Source organism: Erinaceus europaeus, chromosome 11 (genome assembly GCF_950295315.1).
Source record: "Erinaceus europaeus chromosome 11, mEriEur2.1, whole genome shotgun sequence".
In the NCBI taxonomy this organism is placed as follows: domain Eukaryota; kingdom Metazoa; phylum Chordata; class Mammalia; order Eulipotyphla; family Erinaceidae; genus Erinaceus; species Erinaceus europaeus.
Window position 1 is genome coordinate 5555891 of NC_080172.1, and position 19924 is coordinate 5575814.

Sequence of the window (19924 nt, forward strand, 5' to 3'; positions counted from 1 at the left end):
TTTTAACGATGACTCTTTAGTCACTATCAGGCCATCCCATCAGCTGGGGTCCTAGTCGGGGAGTCCTGAGATTCCCAAACAGACACGATGGGCCTAGACCTCAAATAAATCCCTCTCTCCATTGTTACCTGTCATTTCTATCAGGAATAACAAAATAGACCCCTTTGTGAGCCCCACATAGGACCTTGTCCTCAACTTGGATCAACAACAGTAGAGAATGTTCCATTCTCCAAAGAGAGGCTGGACAACAAACTCTATGCTACACCTGAGGAAGATGGGTCCTGATATTGAGGCAGCTTGAAATGTTCCTGCTCATGACCTCAGAATGTGAGCTCAGATCTACAGGGATGCAGAGGTCACATAGGCTCCTAAGCTGAATATGGGCCCCAGATCACATCAAATCAGTGGGGTTTACAGTCAGCAATATTTATATACCTTTCCCATATTTGGAAGCTACTCTCTTTCCAGATCCAGCTTTCTAATCCTTTTTCCAGCCATGACATCATCAGACAATTATTTGGATCCACTTGCATATCAGATTTCAGGCTCAGGGAAAAAAAAAAAAAACTAGTATAGCCACAGGCCTTTTGGATTATAACTAAAATATGCCTACTAGCTATCTATAGAATGGAGAACCCCCCCCCCAACTCTTCATCTGCACTATTCCAGCCTTTAGGTTCATGATTAGCCAACAACTTGTTTGGCTTTATATGTTAACTCTCTTTTCAGCCACAAGGTTCCAGAAGCTAGCATGATGCTGTCCAGACTTCCCTGGACAGACAACCCCACCAATGTGTCCTGGAGCTCCGTTTCCCCAGAGCCCTTCCCCACTAGGGAAAGAGAGAGGCAGGCTGGGAGTATGGATCCACCTGTCAACGCCCATGTTCAGCGGGGAAGCAATGACAGAAGCCAGACCTTCCACCTTCTGCATCCCACAATGACCCTGGGTCCATACACCCAGAGGGATAAAGAATAGGAAAGCTGTCAGGGGAGGGGATGGGATACGGAGTTATGGTGGTGGGAATTGTGTGGAGTTGTACCCCTCTTATCCTATGGTTTTTGTCAGTGTTTCATATATATAAAAGATACTGTGAGGATATTTAGCAAGCAAGAGTGAGGAAATGTTAATTGCATACTCACCCATTCCTCATTAACTTCACCTCTCCTTGCTGTTTCCTCTATCCTCTTGCCCACATCCAAAACACAAATTTGGGGGCCCAGGTGGGGGCACACTCAGTTAAGCACATATCCACCCTGCACAAGGATCTGGGTTCGAGGCCCGGCTCCCCACCTGCAGGGTAGACGCTTCATGAGCTATGAAGCAGGTCTGCAGGTGGCTATCTTTCTCTCTCCCTCTCTAGTTCCCTTTCCCTCTCAAATTTTCTCTATTCTGTCAAATAGAGATAAAATTGAAGAGAAAAAAAAAGGAAAAAATGGCCGCCAGGAGCAGAGGGTTCATAGTGTCAGCTCTGAGCCCCAGCGATAACCATGGCGACAATAAAAACAAGCAAACAAAGCATAAATCTAAATCAGGACCTTGGCTCTGCTATGAGACCAGTGGTCATTTCAGCTCTTCTCTTACGATAGTCAAGTCTTAACTTCAGTTATCTAGAGCAGAGCCTGGTGAGACTGGAATTGGGAGTCTCTAGTAACTTTTGACACTATCGCTTAAAGGGATCAAGGAGAAATCAAAAAGTAAAGAACCTCTTTTCCTTTAATTATACTATTTTAATTTATTAATAGTGATTTACAAAATTACAAGATAACAGGGGTACAACTCTGTACTGTTCCCACCACCAGAGTTCTGTGTCCTCCATTGGAGGCTACAGCAGTTCTCTTAAGGTTATAGATATGGGTTAATTTGTATATATTTGCCCCGCCTTTTTTCCTATGGTTCATCTTCTCTTCCATTCCAAGTAACACCTACACTTATCCTACATCCAAATATCCCTCCCTTTTTCCTCTTGTCTCTCTGAGTCCTGATGGAGCTGGAGTTCAGAGCCCTCTGGTCATCTTCCCTTAACATCTCTCCTCTTCTGGGAGTATGGACCAAAACTGTTTTTTTTGGGGGGTGTGTGTGTGCAGAAGGTGGGAGGTCTGGCTTCTGTATTTGCTTCTCTGCTGGACATGGGCATTGGCAGGTCAATTCATATCCCCCAGCCTGTTTCTGTCTTTCCCTAGTGGGCCAGGGCTCTGGAGATGTGAGACTTCAGGACACACTGGTGAGGTTTTCTGCCCAGGGAATTCAGGTTGGCATCATGGTAGCATCTGCAACTTGGTGGCTCAAAGGTGGCAAGATATAAAGCAGAACAAGATGATTAATAAACAGGAACCAAATGGTAGGAATAGAATAGATGACAATAGGGATCTTAGGGTGGAAAGAAGTCTATTTTAGGTATAAGAACCTCTTTTCTAAACTCGTTCTTCCTTCCTTGTCGCACCTCCCCCATCCCTACCCCCCACCCCCATCAAGCCTCCCTTTAAATTTCCTCTTTGGCTGAATTCCTTTGCAATGTATCATAACACTTCTTTCTAGCAAATGTTTTCTTTTAGAATACAGTTCACTGTCATACTCTGTCCTCATGGATTCGGTAATTCACTAATTAGTTATAGATTCAGTAATTTATTGTTGATAATTCATTAGGAGTTGAATAATTGGTAGTACATTATACTACTGCATAGAAGAGAAAAACTAGTACCAAAAGGGACAGCATACATAGCTTCTTTCTCTTTTTGAAATATATTCTGATTGGAAATGGGGACCCAGTGAAAGGAAGGCATCTGGTGAATACAGCATAATGGTTATGCAAAAAGACTTTCGTGCCTGAGACTCCAAAAACTGAAGGTTCAGATCCCTGTACCACCAGAAGCCAGAGTTGAGTAGTGTTCTGGTAAAAACAAAAAACTTCAATCATTAGAAAACTGGATTAAAACATGAACTGGAAGAAGGACACCCCAGTCCTGAAGGGGGTAACTCAAATACTCAAATTATCTTTTTTTTCTTCTAATGAATAATTTCCATTTATTTTAACCAACAGGAGACATTTCACAAAGAAACCAGCAATATAGAGGACTAGAATGAAAAATGTGCTCACATTTAAAAAATTCTTTTATTAATGATTTAATAATAATTTACAACATTATAATTCCATACAGTTCCCACCATCAGAGTTCTGTGTCCCATCCCCTCCATTGGAAGTTTTCCTATTCTTTATCCCTCTGGCAGTATGGACCCAGGGTTATTATGGGGAGCAGAAGGTGGAAGGTCTGGCTTCTGTAATTGCCTCTCTGCTGGATATGGACTTTGGCAGGTCAATTTGTACCCCCAGCCTGTTTTTGTTTTTTTTTTAATGGAAAAAAGATGGCCTCCAATAGCCCAATAGCAGTAAAAACAAAGGGAACATACAGGGTAAAACACACACACACACACACACACACACACACACACACACACATATATATATATTTTTTTGCTGGGGTTTGGTGCTGGCACTATGAACCCTCAAATCCTGGTGGCTTTTTTTTCTTTCTACTTTATTATTAATTGACAGGACAGAGAGAAATTGAGAAGGGGAAGGGAGAGATAGAGAGGAGAGAGAAAAAGAGACACCTGCAGACCTGCTTCACCACTTGCAAAGTTTTCCCCCTGCAGGTGGGGACCAGGGGCTTGAACCTGGATCCTTGCACATTCTAGCATGTGGGCTCCACCAGGTGCGCCACCACCTGGCCCCAGCCTGTTCTTTTTATGGCAAGTTCAAGGGTGACATTCATGGTAAACTGGAGTAAGAAGAAGAAACCCACTTTAAAGATGCGACAAGTCTGCGTGTCTGAGTAAGTGCGTGCATGAGTTGACCATGTTGCTGAAACCTTTGTCCTGGGGGATGTCTAACAGTTTTACAGCAGTTAGCATACTGGCTTGCTTGGGCAGCTCTTTAGACTGAGGCAAGGAGAATCCTGAAGCTGCCTCCAGGGGTCATCTGCTGATGCTGCAGTGGTCAGTTACTGATGCCAGAGGCAGCTGAGAAAAGGCATGGGGAGCAAGTGTTTGGAGACTTACCGTCCCCTTCTGGGGCTCACGTGGGGTGGCTCCAGCCAGGAGGCAAGTCACCAATTCTTTCTTGCTAGCTCAAGAGCTCAGCCATACAGAAAGGAGAGACTGGGGAGTATTCTGGTACAAACACTCGTTTATTTGAAGGTGGGTTTGGGTTAATATAGGAAGTTAAACAAAGAACATTTTTCACATACATCAGAATTCACAGGTTTCTTAAAGGTCAGCTTGCCTCTAAGGTAGGGGGCTGGTATGACAAGAGTTGATACATAAAGATCAAAACAATTAGTCTCCTGAAGCAGGCATTTAATTATCCCAAGGCATTTGAGAGAAGTATAGTGGTTAAACTAGTAAGGTGAGGTAGAGAAGGAAGAACAAGGCTTGATGTGAATTAAGGACATCAAAGAGCACCAGGAAATAAGATTTAGGGGCTTTTCACTGTCTGGTGTTAGGAGTGTGTGACAGGATGTGTTCTTCCTTTGTGATCAAAAGGTGAAGTGGATGTGTGAGTTTTTGTTGGGTAGTCTGCCAGCTCCCCCTGGCTTCTGCTTAACCTAGCACCGGTGTGCCTGTATAGGGATTGGTTTGATCCCACTCAAAGCTGTGGTCTATTTACATAAATCACTTTTATATTTACATAAAGCACCACCCTCCCTCCAGGGCATTGGTGGTTCAGTGGTAGAATTCTCGCCTGCTCCACCTCCTCTCCTTGTCACACCCTGATTTTCACCAGTCACTTTTCTCTCCACCCTCTCTATGTCACATCCTGTTCACACGCTACTTGGGAAGTATATATAAAGACAACATTGTTCGTTTTAGTTTTAGTTTAGCTTAGCTCGGCTTAGATTGTGCTGCGTTCTGCATGAATAAAGAGACACTGCCTACAGCTCAACCATGAGTCCCGGGTTGTCTGTCTCCCGTCAATGAAGCTCAGCCCAACAAACTCTGAGTGAGTGAATCCTAAAGCAGGCAACCACTTGGCTGACAGCAGGGGGAACTAAGTGTGAGAGCATTGTAGGCTTTCTGTGAGCTTGAGAGACTAACAAGGAGAAACTGAGTCTGGGAGACTTTTCTCTCTTGGCTCATCTCTATAAGGAGAGAGGTTAACAAGTGGGGTGTCTTTCCAGACCACCATCCAAGGATGGGGGGAGCTTCCCTAAGCTCTACCAAGCTTTCACATAGTCCCACAGTCCCCAAAGCTCCAACGAGGGTTTGCTTGTTTATCTCCTCACAACACAGCAGCTGAGTAACCTTCTCTGTCAGATGCTCTCTTCCTGTGTGTGCTCTGTGCACTGCTGACTGCTTTGTCTCCAGGACTTCAGGTGGGCTGGAAAAGTGGCCTCTCTCAGAGCCAGTGTTTCAGTGACAGGGCTGACATCACGATGATTTCAAGTGATTTGGCCCCAAGATGACACCTACTCCCCAAACGCTATCCATGAAAACACAGTCACTCGGAGTGAGTCACATTCTTCCCTGTGGATGTGGTTTGCAGATGTTGCGATGGAACCTCTCCAGGGTTGCCTTCTGAATGGAACATCCAGAAAATTGCAGACAGCCCAAGAACAGTCTTCCTACCCTCCCCACCCTCCAAACAAAGCTTCTTGTAGACAACAAGGATTTTCTTGCCGATCAGATGGCTGCAAACAAGAATCCCAAAGGAACTGGAAAGAGTCTAGCTGAGAGAATGAGTGTGGAAAATTTTCTTTTACAGAAAGATTGGAATTCACAGTGCAATGAGTTTGATGAAAGGAGTAAAAAAAAAAAAAAAAAATCCCCTCTCAGGTTATATTCACAAAAACTGGCTTACTTCATTCTCATAGCACATGGGTATGGGCTGTGGAGACATTATCCTTTGTTTTTCTTTCTTTACTTCTCTCTCTCTCTCTCTCTCTCTCTCTCTCTTACCAGAGCATTGCTCAGCTCTGGCTTATGGTGGTAGTTGTAGGGGGTGGGGAGATTGAACCTGGGACTCTGAAGCCTCAGGCATGAGAGTCTCTGAATGATTATGCTATCAGAGTGTCAGTGACTTGCTTCTCAGGACAGGTGACTTGAATGAATGAAGCAGCAGAGAGGCTTCTGGTCACCTCTGGACAATGCTCTCTCTCATTTTGCCGTTACAAACTGGAGTTTGACTACCTAAGTAGCAGTCCATATATATTTTTCTCTCTCTCTTCGGAAACAAATACATCTTGAAAACTGGGAAGATGAAAAATGTGTCAAATGTGAAATGATAACTTGTTATACTTCATAGCACAGAGACATTTTTATTTTATTTCTTTATTGTGGATAGAGACAGAGAAACTGAAAGGGAATGGGAAGATAGAGAGAGATACCTAGAATACTACTGAAGTGTCCCCTCCACCCCCTGCCTGTGAAGCAGTGGGGTTGGGAGACTTGAACCAGGGTCCTTGTGCTCTGTAGTGTGTGTGCTTTACCAGATGCACCACTGCCCAGCCCCAGCACAAAGACTTTTTTTTAAAGTGAAAACACTGAGGACAGAGGGAAGCACAAAAGGAAATAGAAAAAGGCATTCCCCGAGGGCCACGCACATCCATCACTCATCACCACATGGAGTAACAGCCCCGGAGTGGAGTGCAGCTTCTTAGATACAAAAGTGTGGTTAGGGTTTCATGATGGAGAAGCAGGAGCATGAGTAGCACTTCTCCTGGGGTACTCCTCTAAGTGCTGTAGAGGATAAAATTTGGGTCAGATACCAGAGATTTCTTATCCCTGACCAGAACAAAATAAAACAAAGAAAAACAAAACTATAGTGAAATAAATTCTTTTGCTGTTGTTTAACTAAGCTATTGCCCCCACCTCCAGCTCTTTCTTTAAAATAGTGAAAACTGCATGTCAGGCTCAGGCAAAAACTAGTAGGGACATGGCCCTTTGGAATAGACCTACTAGCTTTTTCCAAATCTTCATCTGTAATATTCTTGCCTTTAGGTTCATGATTAGTCAACAATTTGCTGTGCTTTCTATCTTAAATCTTTTTCAGCCGCCAGGTTCCAGATGCTACCATGATGCCAACTGGACTTCCCAAGGTAGATGACCTCACCAATGTGTCCTGGAGCCACACCTCCCCAGAGTCCTGCCTACTAGGGAAAGAGAGAGACAGGCTGGGAGTATGGATCCACCTGTCAACGCCCATGTTCAGCGGGGAAGCAATTACAGAAGCCAGACCTTCCACCTTCTACAACCCACAATGACCTTGGATCCATACTCCCAGAGGGATAGAGAATAGGAAAGCTATCAGGAGAGGGGATGGGGTATGGAGTTCTGGTGGTGGGAATTGTGTGGAGTTGTACCCCTCTTATTCTATGGTCTTGTCAGTATTACCATTTTATAAATAAAAACTTAAAAAAATAAAAACCAGTGATTGTGGAGCACAGGGAAGATGGAATAAAAGAAAGCATAGTAGGGAGATGGCACCATGGTTCTGCAAAAAGCCTCTCATGCCTGAGGTCCTGAGGTCCCAGGTACAAGTCCCTGGACCACTACATAAGCCAGAGCTTAACATAAGCCAGAGCTCTGGTTCAAAGCAAAGCAAAACAAAACAGGAAAAGACAAGAGAAAGCCAGAGTCACCGCCCTCTAACAGTGGTTCACAGCCCTCAGTGTACCTCCAAGTCTTTAGGAAACTTTAAACTCCAGATGTCTGGGTCCCAGTTCATATCACTAAATCTGAACCACTCGGGGTGGGCCCCAGGTACCTGTAATTAAAATCTCTTAAGTGTTTCAAATTTAGCTGCCAAGCTCAAGAACCCAGGTTTAAAAGATTTGTGCTTAAAGATCGACTTAAGAAGAAAGTGGAACCCAAATAACTGTAATAAGATTGGTGGTGACCATGCAGTAACTTTGGGAAAAGAGACTGAGGATGAAAAGGAAGAACACCAGAGGACATAGCGTGGGACACGTGGCTGAAGATGGCCTCTCTGTGAATTGTGAGGGCAGAGTATAGGGAAGAAAGGGGGGGCCATTGCAGGAATGTTGAGAGTAGGAACTTCTTCCTCACCCCGCCCCCCCCTCCCCGCCTCAGTTATTTTTATTCCAATAGAAACATTTTGCAGACAGGAAGGACACTGAAGTCCCCTTTCTTTGGTGCTTGTCCATACTCAGCAGGAGCGTGGGATGAATTCTCACCTGAGGAACACACTTACTCTGTGTAGAAATCTTAGGTTACTCTCCTCTGAAGAATGAATGTGGGGGAGCTGGGATGGTGGCGCTCCAGTGCTCATAGTACAGAGTGCAAGGATCTGAGTTCAAGTCCACAGCTCCCCACCTGCAGGGGGGAAAATCTTTACAGGCAGTGAAGCAGGTCTGCAGGTGTCTCTCATTCTATCTCCCCCCCCACCCCACTCTCTTTTTCTCTCTGTCCTATCCAATAAAATAGAAAAAATGGCTGCTAGGAGCAGTGGATTCACAGTTGCCAGCACTGAGCCCCAGGGATAATACTGGAGGCAAAACAAAACAAAACAAAATGAATGAAAATGGTAGCCTAGGAAATGGCTTAAGTAGTGAAGTTTCAGCCTTTCATGTCTGAGTTTCCTGGCCGACTCTTGATGCCAGAGTTCTGTGCCTCTTGCTCCCTCTCTCTCTTTCTCTCTCCTTTCAGATATAGTTTTTTAAATATACAGAGAATACCCCTGATAAGTTATGTAAAACAAAAGAAGGGCTGTACCAAGTGGTCTCACTCACAGACAGGAAGAAAGAAACAAACCAAGGGGAAATACAGGGTGAATCACTTTCTACAGGTCTAAGAATGTTTTTTTTATTTGATTTTATTTTTTATTTACTATTCATTAGATGGAGACAGAGTGATGTCTGTCAATATCATGTCATTTGATGCTGCTGCTGTTCTCCCCATGCTTTGTTCAAGATTCCACTGAAGATGCTTTTTTTTTTAACCTCCAGAGTTATCGCTGGGGCTTAGTGCCTGCACTATGAACCCACTGCTTCTGGAGACCATTTTTTCCATTTTATTGGATAAGACAGAGGTAAATTGAAAGGGGAAGGGGAGATAGAAAGGAAGAGAGACAGAGAGACACCTGCAGCTCTGCTTCACCACTTGTGAAGCTTCCCCCCTGCAGATGGGGAACCAGAGACTTGAACCCAGACCCTTTCATGTGTTCTTGCGCTTAGTACTATGTGTGCTTAAGCAAGTGAACACTACTTGGCCCCCAAGGCTACTTTTTTTTACAATCATTTTTATTAATTTATTTATAAAATAAAAAATATCAACAAGACCACTGGATAAGAGGGGTACAATTCCATGCAGTTTCCACCACCAGAGTTCTGCATCCCCTCCCTTGAAAGCTTTCCTGTTCTTTATCCCTCTGGGAGTATGGACCCAGGATCATTATGGGTTGCAGAAGGTGGAATGATCTGGCTTCTGTAATTGCTTCTCTGCTGAACATGGGCGTTGGCAGGTCGATCCATACTCCAGCCTGCCTATCTCTTTCCCTCCTGGGGCAGGGCTCTGGAGAGGTGGGGCTCCAGGGTACATTGGTGAGGTCTCTGTCCAGGTAAGTGAGGTTAGCATCAGGAAAACAAATTGTTTAATAGTCAGGAACCTCCTAAAGACAAGAATATTGCAGATGAGATTTGGGGGTCTCCATTTTGGAAAAAGCTAGTAGGTCTATTTTAGATATATTCCAAGGGGGTCCATGAATTTACTCATTTTTGCCTCAACACAAGAGCTAACATGCAGGTGGACCACAGGTACTGTCTGGGGAGATGGTGTCAGAGTTGGAAATAGGACTAGAAAGCTGAATCAGAGCAGATAGTAGCTCTCAAATATGAGAAAGGTATATAAGTATCATTTTATGGTGTCTTCTTTTTTTTTTTTTTTAGGTCTTTCAACTTGTTTGCTGTTTTGGGTCACTGAAAACTATTATACATTTTTGCTTTAAGACGTGTATTTTCCCTTAACTCATGGGTCCATGTACAGATGTGCTCTGTCTCCTGGGCCCGGGTCTACATCTGGGTGCTGAGGCTTTGTCAGGAGGTGCATTGCTTGATATGGAATTGGGGCATCCTTCCTCAGCTCTGTGTCCCACGGTGCACACGGCTGCATGCCTGCCTGTATATGACATCAACAGCATGACGACTAGAAGGAAAGGGGGTTAGAATTTAGCTTGGATTGTGATGGGGTGTTATGGGATAAAATTCCTACTTCTCCTCCCACCGCACACACTCACACACACACACACACACAGATGCACATGCACACACACACACTCACACACACGCGCACACACACACACACACACACAGACACACACACACATACACAGACGCACACACACACACAGATGCACACGCGCGCACACACACACACACACACAGACGCAGACACGCACACGCACAAAAAGTTTTTTTATGGAAAAAACTCCATAAGAACACAGGTTGGAGGGAGACATTCCCATTCTTCTTCTCCAAGGGACATTTCAGATCTTAACACTCGAGCTAGCAAAGCACTGGACCTCACCTTGGTAGCACACCCCTCTTTTACGTGCATGTGATCCAAGTTTGAGCCCTGCCACCACCATACTGGGGGATGTTTCAGTGCAGGGCAGTCTTCCCTCTCTGTCTGAAACAGTTGCTTGAGAGTAGTGATCCCCAACAACAACCAAAACAACAACAAAACACACACACACACACACACACACACACACACACACACCTTAACACATGGGGATTCTGAGACAGGAGGGCTGAGGACACAGGTGGGGTGAGTGATGTCTGGAATGTCTGACATGCATTGAGCAAAGCCAGGCGCCCATTGGCCTAGAGCACACAGAGCATGCAAACAATCACTCCACTTCCCTGCCAGTTCCGCTCTTTCTCATGGTGGTGCTGGGGATGGAACCTTGGAGCTCTGGTGCCTCAGGCATGAAAGCCTTTGTGCATAACCATCCATCCCTGAGTGGTGAAGCTGGGCTGCAGGTGTCTTCTGTCTCTTTCCCTCTCTGTCTCCCCTCCCCTCTCAATTTCTCTATCTCTATTCCACAATAAATAAATTAAAATACTTTTTTTTTAAAAAAAGGAAATGATCTTATCTGCAGAAATTTAGCAAATGAACACTGGGCTCAGACCTCGTTGTCCTGACTTGTTCATACTTAGTGAGAATTAGTTTCCTCTCGTCCTTACAGCTTAACCTAAATTCTGTCTTTTTAGACAAAAAAGTCTGTTTGCGTGCATGTTCTCTTATCCAGTGAGCCAGCCAATAGAAATCCCGGACTCAGAGACAATTGAATGAACTGACAGATGTCTCCCCGGAGCCACTGCTCTCCCAGCCCTTTGTGCCCTGGCCCCAGGTGTGTGCCTGGACCTGCCTCTAGAAACAGGGTCCATGAGAAGGGAACACAGCACAGAGACAGGATGCTCACTCTTGGAGCAAATCTGCTCCCCGCCTGTGTACTGTGCAATGTGTACTTCCTTCCAATAAAGCCACACTCTTTCCTGTGTCATCTGGCTCGTCTGGGAGTCTTTCCTACAACAAAAGCCAAGAACCTAGCCAGATAGCTGATAACTTCTGTTCAAAAAGTATTATCTGGGGCGGGGTGGGGGTGTCTCACCTGCTTAAACACGCACAGTGCTATGCTCAAGGACCTGGGTTCAAAGCCCCACTCCTGACAGGCAGTGGTGACACTTGACAAGCCGTGAAGCAGGTCTGCAGGCCTCTTCCTTTCTGTCTCCCCTTCCCTCTCAATTTCCCTCTGTCCTATCCAATAAAATGGTGGAGGTGGTGAGAAATGGCCACCAGGAGCAGTGGATTCGTAGCACTGAGCCTCAGAGATAACCCTGACGAGAAAAACAAAAGAAAGAAAAAATATTATTTTTTGTTGGGCAGTATGCCAGCTTCCCCCTACTTAACCCTGTGGTCTGTTTACATAACCTTTTACCTAAGAACCGCCCTGCCTGCAGGGCACTGGTTTAATCCCACTGGTTCCAACTGTCTTTTTGCTCCGCCCTCTCTCCTTGTCACACCCTGATTTCCACCAGTCTCTTTTTGCTCCACCCTCTCTACGTCACATCCTGTTTCCACCCTACTTGGCGAGTATATATACAGCTGCTCTTCTGGTTGAATACACTTGGGAAGAAGCACCCTCAGGCTATCCCAGCAATTTTTATTTATTTTACAGAGAGAGAACCAGAACACTGCTCAGCTCTGGCTTTTGGTGGTGCTGGGGATTGATCCTGGAAGCTCAGATGAGCCTCAGGCAGGAGCGTCTTTTGCATAATAACCATTATGCTTCCCTGCCCCCAGCCCCAGCTGGTAACTTCTTAAGAGTCATCATTAAATGGTCACATCCAGAAACTTCAGCCTCCACTGAACTTTGGTGAGTGGTCTCTCCCTCTCCAGGATGGGGTAGTTGTGGAGGCTGTTGAAAGACCATGGCAGCAGGTGTCACTGCTTTCCAGAAAATACAGCTTTTTGTCAAGCAGGATTTCATGCCAGAGTCTTTTTCTGGAAGGCCTGAATGACTCTGGGAGGTGTCCCAGTGGGCCTGAGGGCGGAATCTTTCTGCTGCTGAGAAGGCTCTTGTTTCCTCTGAAGCAGTAAAACCGAATAAGCTTCTGGGAAGCCTTCTGGAGTCTTGGACAACCTTCTGAATAAAGTCTCTTGCACATTTTTTTTTTCTTCCTCCTCCAGGGTTCTCGCTGGGGCTTGGTGCCTGCACTTCGAATCCACTGCTCCTGGAGGCTCATTTTTTTCCATTGTTGTCATTGTTACTGCTGTTGTTGTTGTTAGATAGCACAGAGAGAAATCGAGAGAGGAGGGGAAGACAGAGAAGCGAGAGGATAGACACCTGTAGACCTGCCTCACCTCCCGTGAAGCGATTCCCCCTAAGGTGTGGAGCTGGGGGCTTGAACCAGGATTCTTGTGCCAGTCATAGCACTTTGAACCATGTGTGCTTAACCTGGTGCGTTACCACCTGACGCCCCCATCTTGCACACATCTTTAGGAAACCATTAGTCAGAAGCCAACACCTTCGTGGCACGGTCTCTCTCGGTCACACTCTGTCGGTTTGACCAACGCATATGAAATTTTTCCAGCCCACATCTTCTATGCTCTGCTGTTCTGGATTAATCACATTCAAAGGTAGAGTTTGGAGCCGGGCCCGGCCTGAACTGTCACTGAGATGACACATACATATTGGTCAGGGCAATTTCAAGGCTGGGTAGGGGCAGGAGAGGCCTTGGTTGTGGGAGCTGTCAATTAGGTTAGGCTCAGTTGGACAAATGGATTGATGTTGGCTTAAGGGGATCCCTTGAACAAAGGGAGATAAAAGATGACTTTAGTCAAGACGAAGCTGCATCTCCCAGCCAGCAGCCATTGTCAGTGCCCGAGAATGTCTGTTCTGGTCTGCAGAGGCCCAGCCTGTCTCCGTTGTCCGGGACTCTGCACCTGTGCCAGGCAGGGGTGTGGTCAGAAGAAGGGCATGGTTGTGGGGGTTAGGAGGTGAACAGCAGGTCAATGTCAGCTGCTTCCTGAAGATTCAAGGTTCTTTACTTTTAATATTTATTTATTTGAGGGACTGGACAGCGGCCCTCCCTGTAGAGCACACACATATCGTGCCTGATGACCTGAGTTCAAGCCCCTGGTCCCCACCTACAAAACGAAAGCTTCATGAGGGGTGGAGCAATGTTGCAAGTGTCTCCCCTGCACCTTGAAAGGAAAGAGAAAAAAAAAAAAATCAGGAATGGTGGAGTCATGCAGGCACCAAGCCCCAGGGACAACCCTGGCGGCACAAATATAGTTAGCTCCTGGAGAGGGAGAGGGAGAGGGAGGCCAGGGGTTGGGTGGTAGCACAGCAGGTTAAGCGCACATGGCTTGAAGTGCAAGGACAGGTGTAAGGATCCCGGTTAGAGCCTCCAGCTCTCCACCTTCAGGGGAGTTGCTTCACATGTGGTGAAGCAGGTCTGCAGGTGTCTATTTTTCTCTCCCCCTCACTGTCTTCCCCTCCTCTCTCCATTTCTCTCTGTCCTATCCAACAACGACGATATCAATAACAACAACAGCAATAAAACAAGGGCAACAAAAGGGGAAAAAAAAAATCTCCAGGAGCAGTGGATTTGTGGTGCAGGCATCAAGCCCCAGCAATAACCCTGGAGGCGAGAGAGAGAAAGAGATTGAGAGAGAGAAAGAGAAAGAGAGAGAGAGACCCAGAGCATCACCCTGGCATATGCCATGCCAAGAATTGAAACTGGGACGTTATGTTCATGAATACTCTGGTTTTCTGGCATGAAAGATACTTCTTTTTCTTATTCTCCTCCCCCTTCCCCTCCTTCTCCTTCTTTTTAACCAGAGCACTGCTCAGCTCTGGTTTATGGTGGTGCAGGGGATTGAACATGGGAGTCTGGGACCTCAGGCCTGAGAGTCTCTTTGCATAACTATTGTGCTATCTACCCCTGCCCTGAAAGATATTTTTCATGTGATCCAATGACTGCCGGACGTCACGTTTATGGATATAGACACTTTCAAGCAAGTCCAGTGACTGCCAACAAATACGTGTGTTTAGGCCAAGAGCCTGAGAGTTCATTTTGGCTTGACTGTAGCTTCTTAAGGTCCCTACCAGTAGCTCCCTCAGCCTTGACTCACTGACCCTTGTCTTTCCTCAGTGCTGAATACAGACACCTTCCCGATGAGGGCAGGGGCTACTGTGGGTCCATTCTCCTCCTTTGTACCATATGGGCTTGGCCGGATGTTTTCTTACGGAAACAGTAGAACCTTTGAGAATCAATCAAATGTATTCCTTCTGGCTGGGGAGCTGAGAGGGGGCAAACTGATCTCTATATTTGAGAAAGGTAGGACTTAGCCAAGCTTTCTCAAATCTGATGGCACCTTTTTCAATTTGCAATTGGGACTATGAGTGTTTAAAAAATCATTAACATCCAGGCTCTACCCAGATATTTCTCACTGAATTGTTGGAGTGGGGAGTGTGGGGCAAGATCAGGCATCATTACTGTCTCCTAAACATCCCAGATGGCATTAATATGTGTGAGGGGGCCGGGGGCCCCAATTTCAAGTCCTCAGGCTGAAAGGACATACACAGCTGTGAGTTTGCGTCCTCTCTCTCAGAGAGGACTATTCACTCTTAGAACGTGAGGATGGTGCCCCAGGGTTTGGCATATTCCTGTCTCAGAAGTGTGCACACAGTAGGTCCTCAAGTGTTTAAATATGGATTATTTCTGTGGAGAGTGTCTCTCCCTTAGAAATCTTATCTGCTTCAGACAGTGACGACAAGTTTAAACCCACTGGAATCTGGGGATGCTTCAGGGACGTCTGGGCCAGCTGGACCTGCCGCAGTTCAGCAGAGCACTGACCACCTGGGAAATCTCTAGACAGAGAACCCTCCAGACAGGGAAACGCAGGGTATATTTTTCTCCTTCATCACCATCACCTGCTCTTCCTCCTCCTTCTCTTTGTTTTGGTCTAGTCTCTGATAAGCCTTATCTTTTTTTTTTTTTACATTTTTTTATTAGTGATTTAATAATGATTGACAAGATTGTGGCATAAGAGGGGTACAATTCCACACAGTTCCCACCACCAGAGTTCCATGTCCCAACCCCTCTATTGGAAGCTTCTCTATTTTTTTTTTTGCCTCCAGGATTATTGCTGGGGCTCAGTGCCTACACTATGAATCCACTGCTCCTAGAGGCCATTTGTTTTCCTTTTTGTTGCCCTTGTTATCGGTGTTGTTACTATTATTGTTGTCATTATTGCTGGACAGGGCAGAGAGAAATCGAGAGAGGAGGGGGAGACAGAGATGGGGAGAGAAAGATAGACACCTGCAGACCTGCTTCACCACCTATGAAGTGACTCTCCTGCAGGTGGGGAGCCGGGGGCTCGAACTGGGATCCTTCTGCCGGTCTCTGCGCTTTGCGCCACCTGCACTTAACCCACTGTGCTACCACCCGACTGCCTGCTTCCCTATTCTTTATTCCTCTTCCTTATGGGGAGCAGAAGGTGGGAGTTCTAGCTTCTGTCATTGCTTCTCTGTTAGGCATGAGTGTTGGCAGGTGGATCCACACCCCCAGCTTGTTTCTTTCTTTTTTTAAATTTTCTTTATTGAGGAATTAATGTTTTACATTTAATGGTAAATACAATAGTTTGCCCCCAGCCTGTTTCTATCTTTCCCTAATAGGACAGGGGTCTGGGGAGGTGAAGTCCCAGGACACATTGGTGAGGTCGTCTGTCCAGGGAAGTCAGGGTGGTCTTTTTTTTTCCTTCTATAACTTGCAGGGGGAAGATGATCTTGCCTAGTTTTCCAGAGAGAAGTCTGACCACAGTGCCACTCATCTAAACACTCCTGGAAGCATCCCCTGCAGTTGTGCCCGGATCCTCCATTATGATTCAAGTACCTGTAGGCTTGGACACTTTATTCTGATAAAAAAAATAAAAGGTGTGTATGGGGGAACTTAGGAAATCTTGAGTATATATAGCGGCAAGCAAGAAAGGGTGCGAGAGGGGGTGGGATTGAAGAGCCTCCCCATCTCTGCACAATAGCGCCGCTGCCTAGGAGTTGGGCTTTATAAATTGACCCTAAGAGAGGCGCAGGGCTACGTGTGGGCTGTAGAAGGCAGCAGACACAACAAGGGAGATTCGAAAGCAGTTCAGAGGCTGGAGAGTGCTTCACAATTAAGCGCTTAAAATGCCTTGAAGAGTAGATGCCTTGCCTTTCTCCTTTCTTCCCTTCCCTTGGGTCCTGTCTCTTTCTTTCTTTCTTTCTTTCTTTCTTTCTTTCTTTCTTTCTTTCTTTCTTTCTCTCTCTCTCTTTCTTCCTTCCTTCCTTCCTTCCTTCCTTTCTTTCCCTCTTCCTTCCCTCCTTGCTTCCTTATTTTTTCATTCTTTTTTCTTCCTTCCTTCATTTCTTTCTTTTTTTCTTTTCTTCTTCTTTTTTGCCTCCAGGGTTACCGCTGGGGCTGGGTGCCTGCACTACAAATCCACTGCTCCTGGAGGCCATTGTTGTTGTTGTTGTTGCCCTTGTGGTTGTTGTTAATGTTATTGATGCTATTGCTGTTGTTGTTGGATAGGACAGAGAGAAGAGGGGAAGACAGAGAGGGGGAGAGAAAGAGAGACACCTGCAGACCTGCTTCACCGCCTATGAATCGAAACCCCTGCAGGTGGGGAGCTGAGGGGCTCGAACTGGGATCCTTATGCCCATCCTTGCGCTTTGCGACATGTGCACTTAACCCACTGTGCTACCACACGGCTCCTTTTTCTTTTTTTCAAGGCAATGAAAGAAAGGGAGAGGAGGAGGAGGGGGAGAGAGACTTGGAGCACAGCTATGAAGTTGTGGAAGGAGGTATGGACACTGCAGAGCAAGCTGCCTTGGTGTAGAGAAGGGAGAAGACAGTGGGGACAGGGTCCTGCCCAGAGAAGCCTCCTGACCAGAAGAGGGAGAGGTCCCTGAGTCTGCCTGGTCTCTGCCGACCCAGCCTGGCTCGTACTTGAATGGGAGACAAGCAGGGGGTGAGGGGCTAAGAACCCAGGCCTGACTGAGGCAGACCGGAGAGCAGATGGAGAGCTGCACTCTTCTCAGGTAAGAAAGGGAGACCACTTGTTGGGGCGAGAGGGTTGAGACCTCCCTGTGGACAAAAGAGGGACTGTGACAGAGCCCAGGGATTCCCTGAGCCATATTCCACTCTCGCAGAGTCCCCTCTCCCCTCCTGCAGCTGGCTTTTTCACTCAGCCCTGCAGCTCCCCTGTGCTACCCCACGAAGGAGGTGTGGGGGTGTCTGCCAGGCTGCCATCACCCCCAGAGGTTTCTGGAGATTCTCACACAGACTGGCCGTTGATTCCAGGGGTCTGGGCTGAGACTCCAGCATGTGTGCTCCTCCTCCTCCTCTTCTCCTTCTCCTCCTCCTTCTCTTTCTCCTCCTTCTCTTTCTCCTCCTCCTCCTTCTCCTCCTCCTCCTTCTCTTTCTCCTCCTCCTCCTTCTCCTTCTCCTCCTCCTTCTTCTCCTTCTCCTCCTCCTCCTTCTCCTTCTCCTCCTCCTTCTTCTCCTTCTCCTCCTCCTCCTCCTCCTCCTTCTCTTTCTCCTCCTCCTCCTCCTCCTTTCTTCTTCTCCCTCTCCTTCTTCTCATTTTCCTTCTCCTTTCCTCCTCCTCCACCTCCTCCTCCTCCTTCTCCTTCTCCTCCTCCTCCTTCTCCTCCTCCTTCTCCTCCTCCTTCTCTTTCTCCTCCTCCTCCTTCTCCTCCTCCTCCTTCTCCTTCTCCTCCTCCTTCTCTTTCTCCTCCTCCTCCTTCTCCTCCTCCTCCTTCTCCTTCTCCTCCTCCTTCTTCTCCTTCTCCTCCTCCTCCTTCTCTTCCTCCTTCTTTTTCTCCTCCTCCTCCTCCTCCTTTCTTCTTCTCCCTCTCCTTCTTCTCATTTTCCTTCTCCTTTCCTCCTCCTCCACCTCCTCCTCCTCCTCCTCCTTCTCCTCCTCCTCCTTCTCCTCCTCCTCCTCCTTCTCTTCCTCCTTCTCTTTCTCCTCCTCCTCCTCCTCCTTTCTTCTTCTCCCTCTCCTTCTTCTCATTTTCCTTCTCCTTTCCTCCTCCTCCACCTCCTCCTCCTCCTTCTTCTGAGCACTGCACACAGCAAACTCTGAAATTCCCTCCATCTCCTTCCCCTCCTTCAACACGGAGAGTGACTGAGGCACAGGGACTTAGTCCTGGAGTCTGTGGTGGTGTGGGAGAGGACAGGGTGGAATCATTTGCAGAAACCGGTGGGTGTCGAGTGACTCAGGGAAGGAGGATGAGCAGAGCAGGTGGCTGTGCCCCGGATTCGGCTAAGTGCGGGGGCTCTAACTGTCACGGTAATGGGGTTTGCTTCTCCCAGACACACACCCCCGGCCTGGGCCTGGCTGGGGGCTCTAACTGTCACCGTAATGGGTTTTGCTTCTCCCAGACACACACCCCCGGCCTGGGCCTGGGCCTGGGTCTGGGTCTGGGTCTGGGCCTGGGCCGCCCTTCTATGAAGAATTCTTTGCCTCTTGCTGGAAAATGTGATATGCCAGTGACCACACAAGAGACTCCGAAGATCTGTAAGAGATCAGTACATCCGAGGAGAACTAGCCTGTTCTGAAATATCAAGGTTATTCTAAAGGAGACATGAGAAGAGGCGGGAGGGTGTGGGGAGGGCTGTTGAGAATGGAAGGTGATCTGTGAGTCAGTTTGTGTGCAGCACTGCCCTCTGCTGGTCTGAGGAGGTCCTGCGGCTCCAAGCAAATAGCATCTTTCTTTTTCTTTTTCTTTTCTTTCTTTCCTTTCCTTTATCTCTCTTTTTCTTTTCTTTACTTCAGAGTTTCAAATAGGACTAAAAAGCTGGATCAGGGCAGAGAGTAGCTCCCAAATGTGGGAATCGTATATAAATACCATTAACTGTAAACCCCGTTGATTGACGTAAGACCTGTGTCTGTTCCTGTTCCGCACAGGAGCCTGTGTGGCCTCTACGTCCCTGTCAGTCTGAGCTCGAATTCCATGGTCACAACTAGGAACACTCCAGGCTGCTCTCATGTCAGGACCCGTCTTCCTCGAGTGGCAGAGCAGGCTGACCAGCCTCCCTTCAGAGAGAGGGGCAGTTTCTACCACAGTTGTTCCACATTGAGGACAAGGTCCTGGAGAGGCCCTCAAGAGGGTTTCTGATGTTGTTCCTGATGGAGATGACCAGTGCCTTCTTAAGCTCTAAGACGGCAAGGAACCTTCCTTATACTCTATAAAAACAACAACAACCCATATTTCTCCTAGCCCTGGGACCTCCAGGGCTTTGCACTTTTTCTTTCACGCTTCTCTTGATCCCGACCATTTGACACTGTGTCTGCTGAGCTCAGCCAAATCAGTGCAACCAGGGCTACCTCCTACCTCCACATGTTTCACTTCAGACT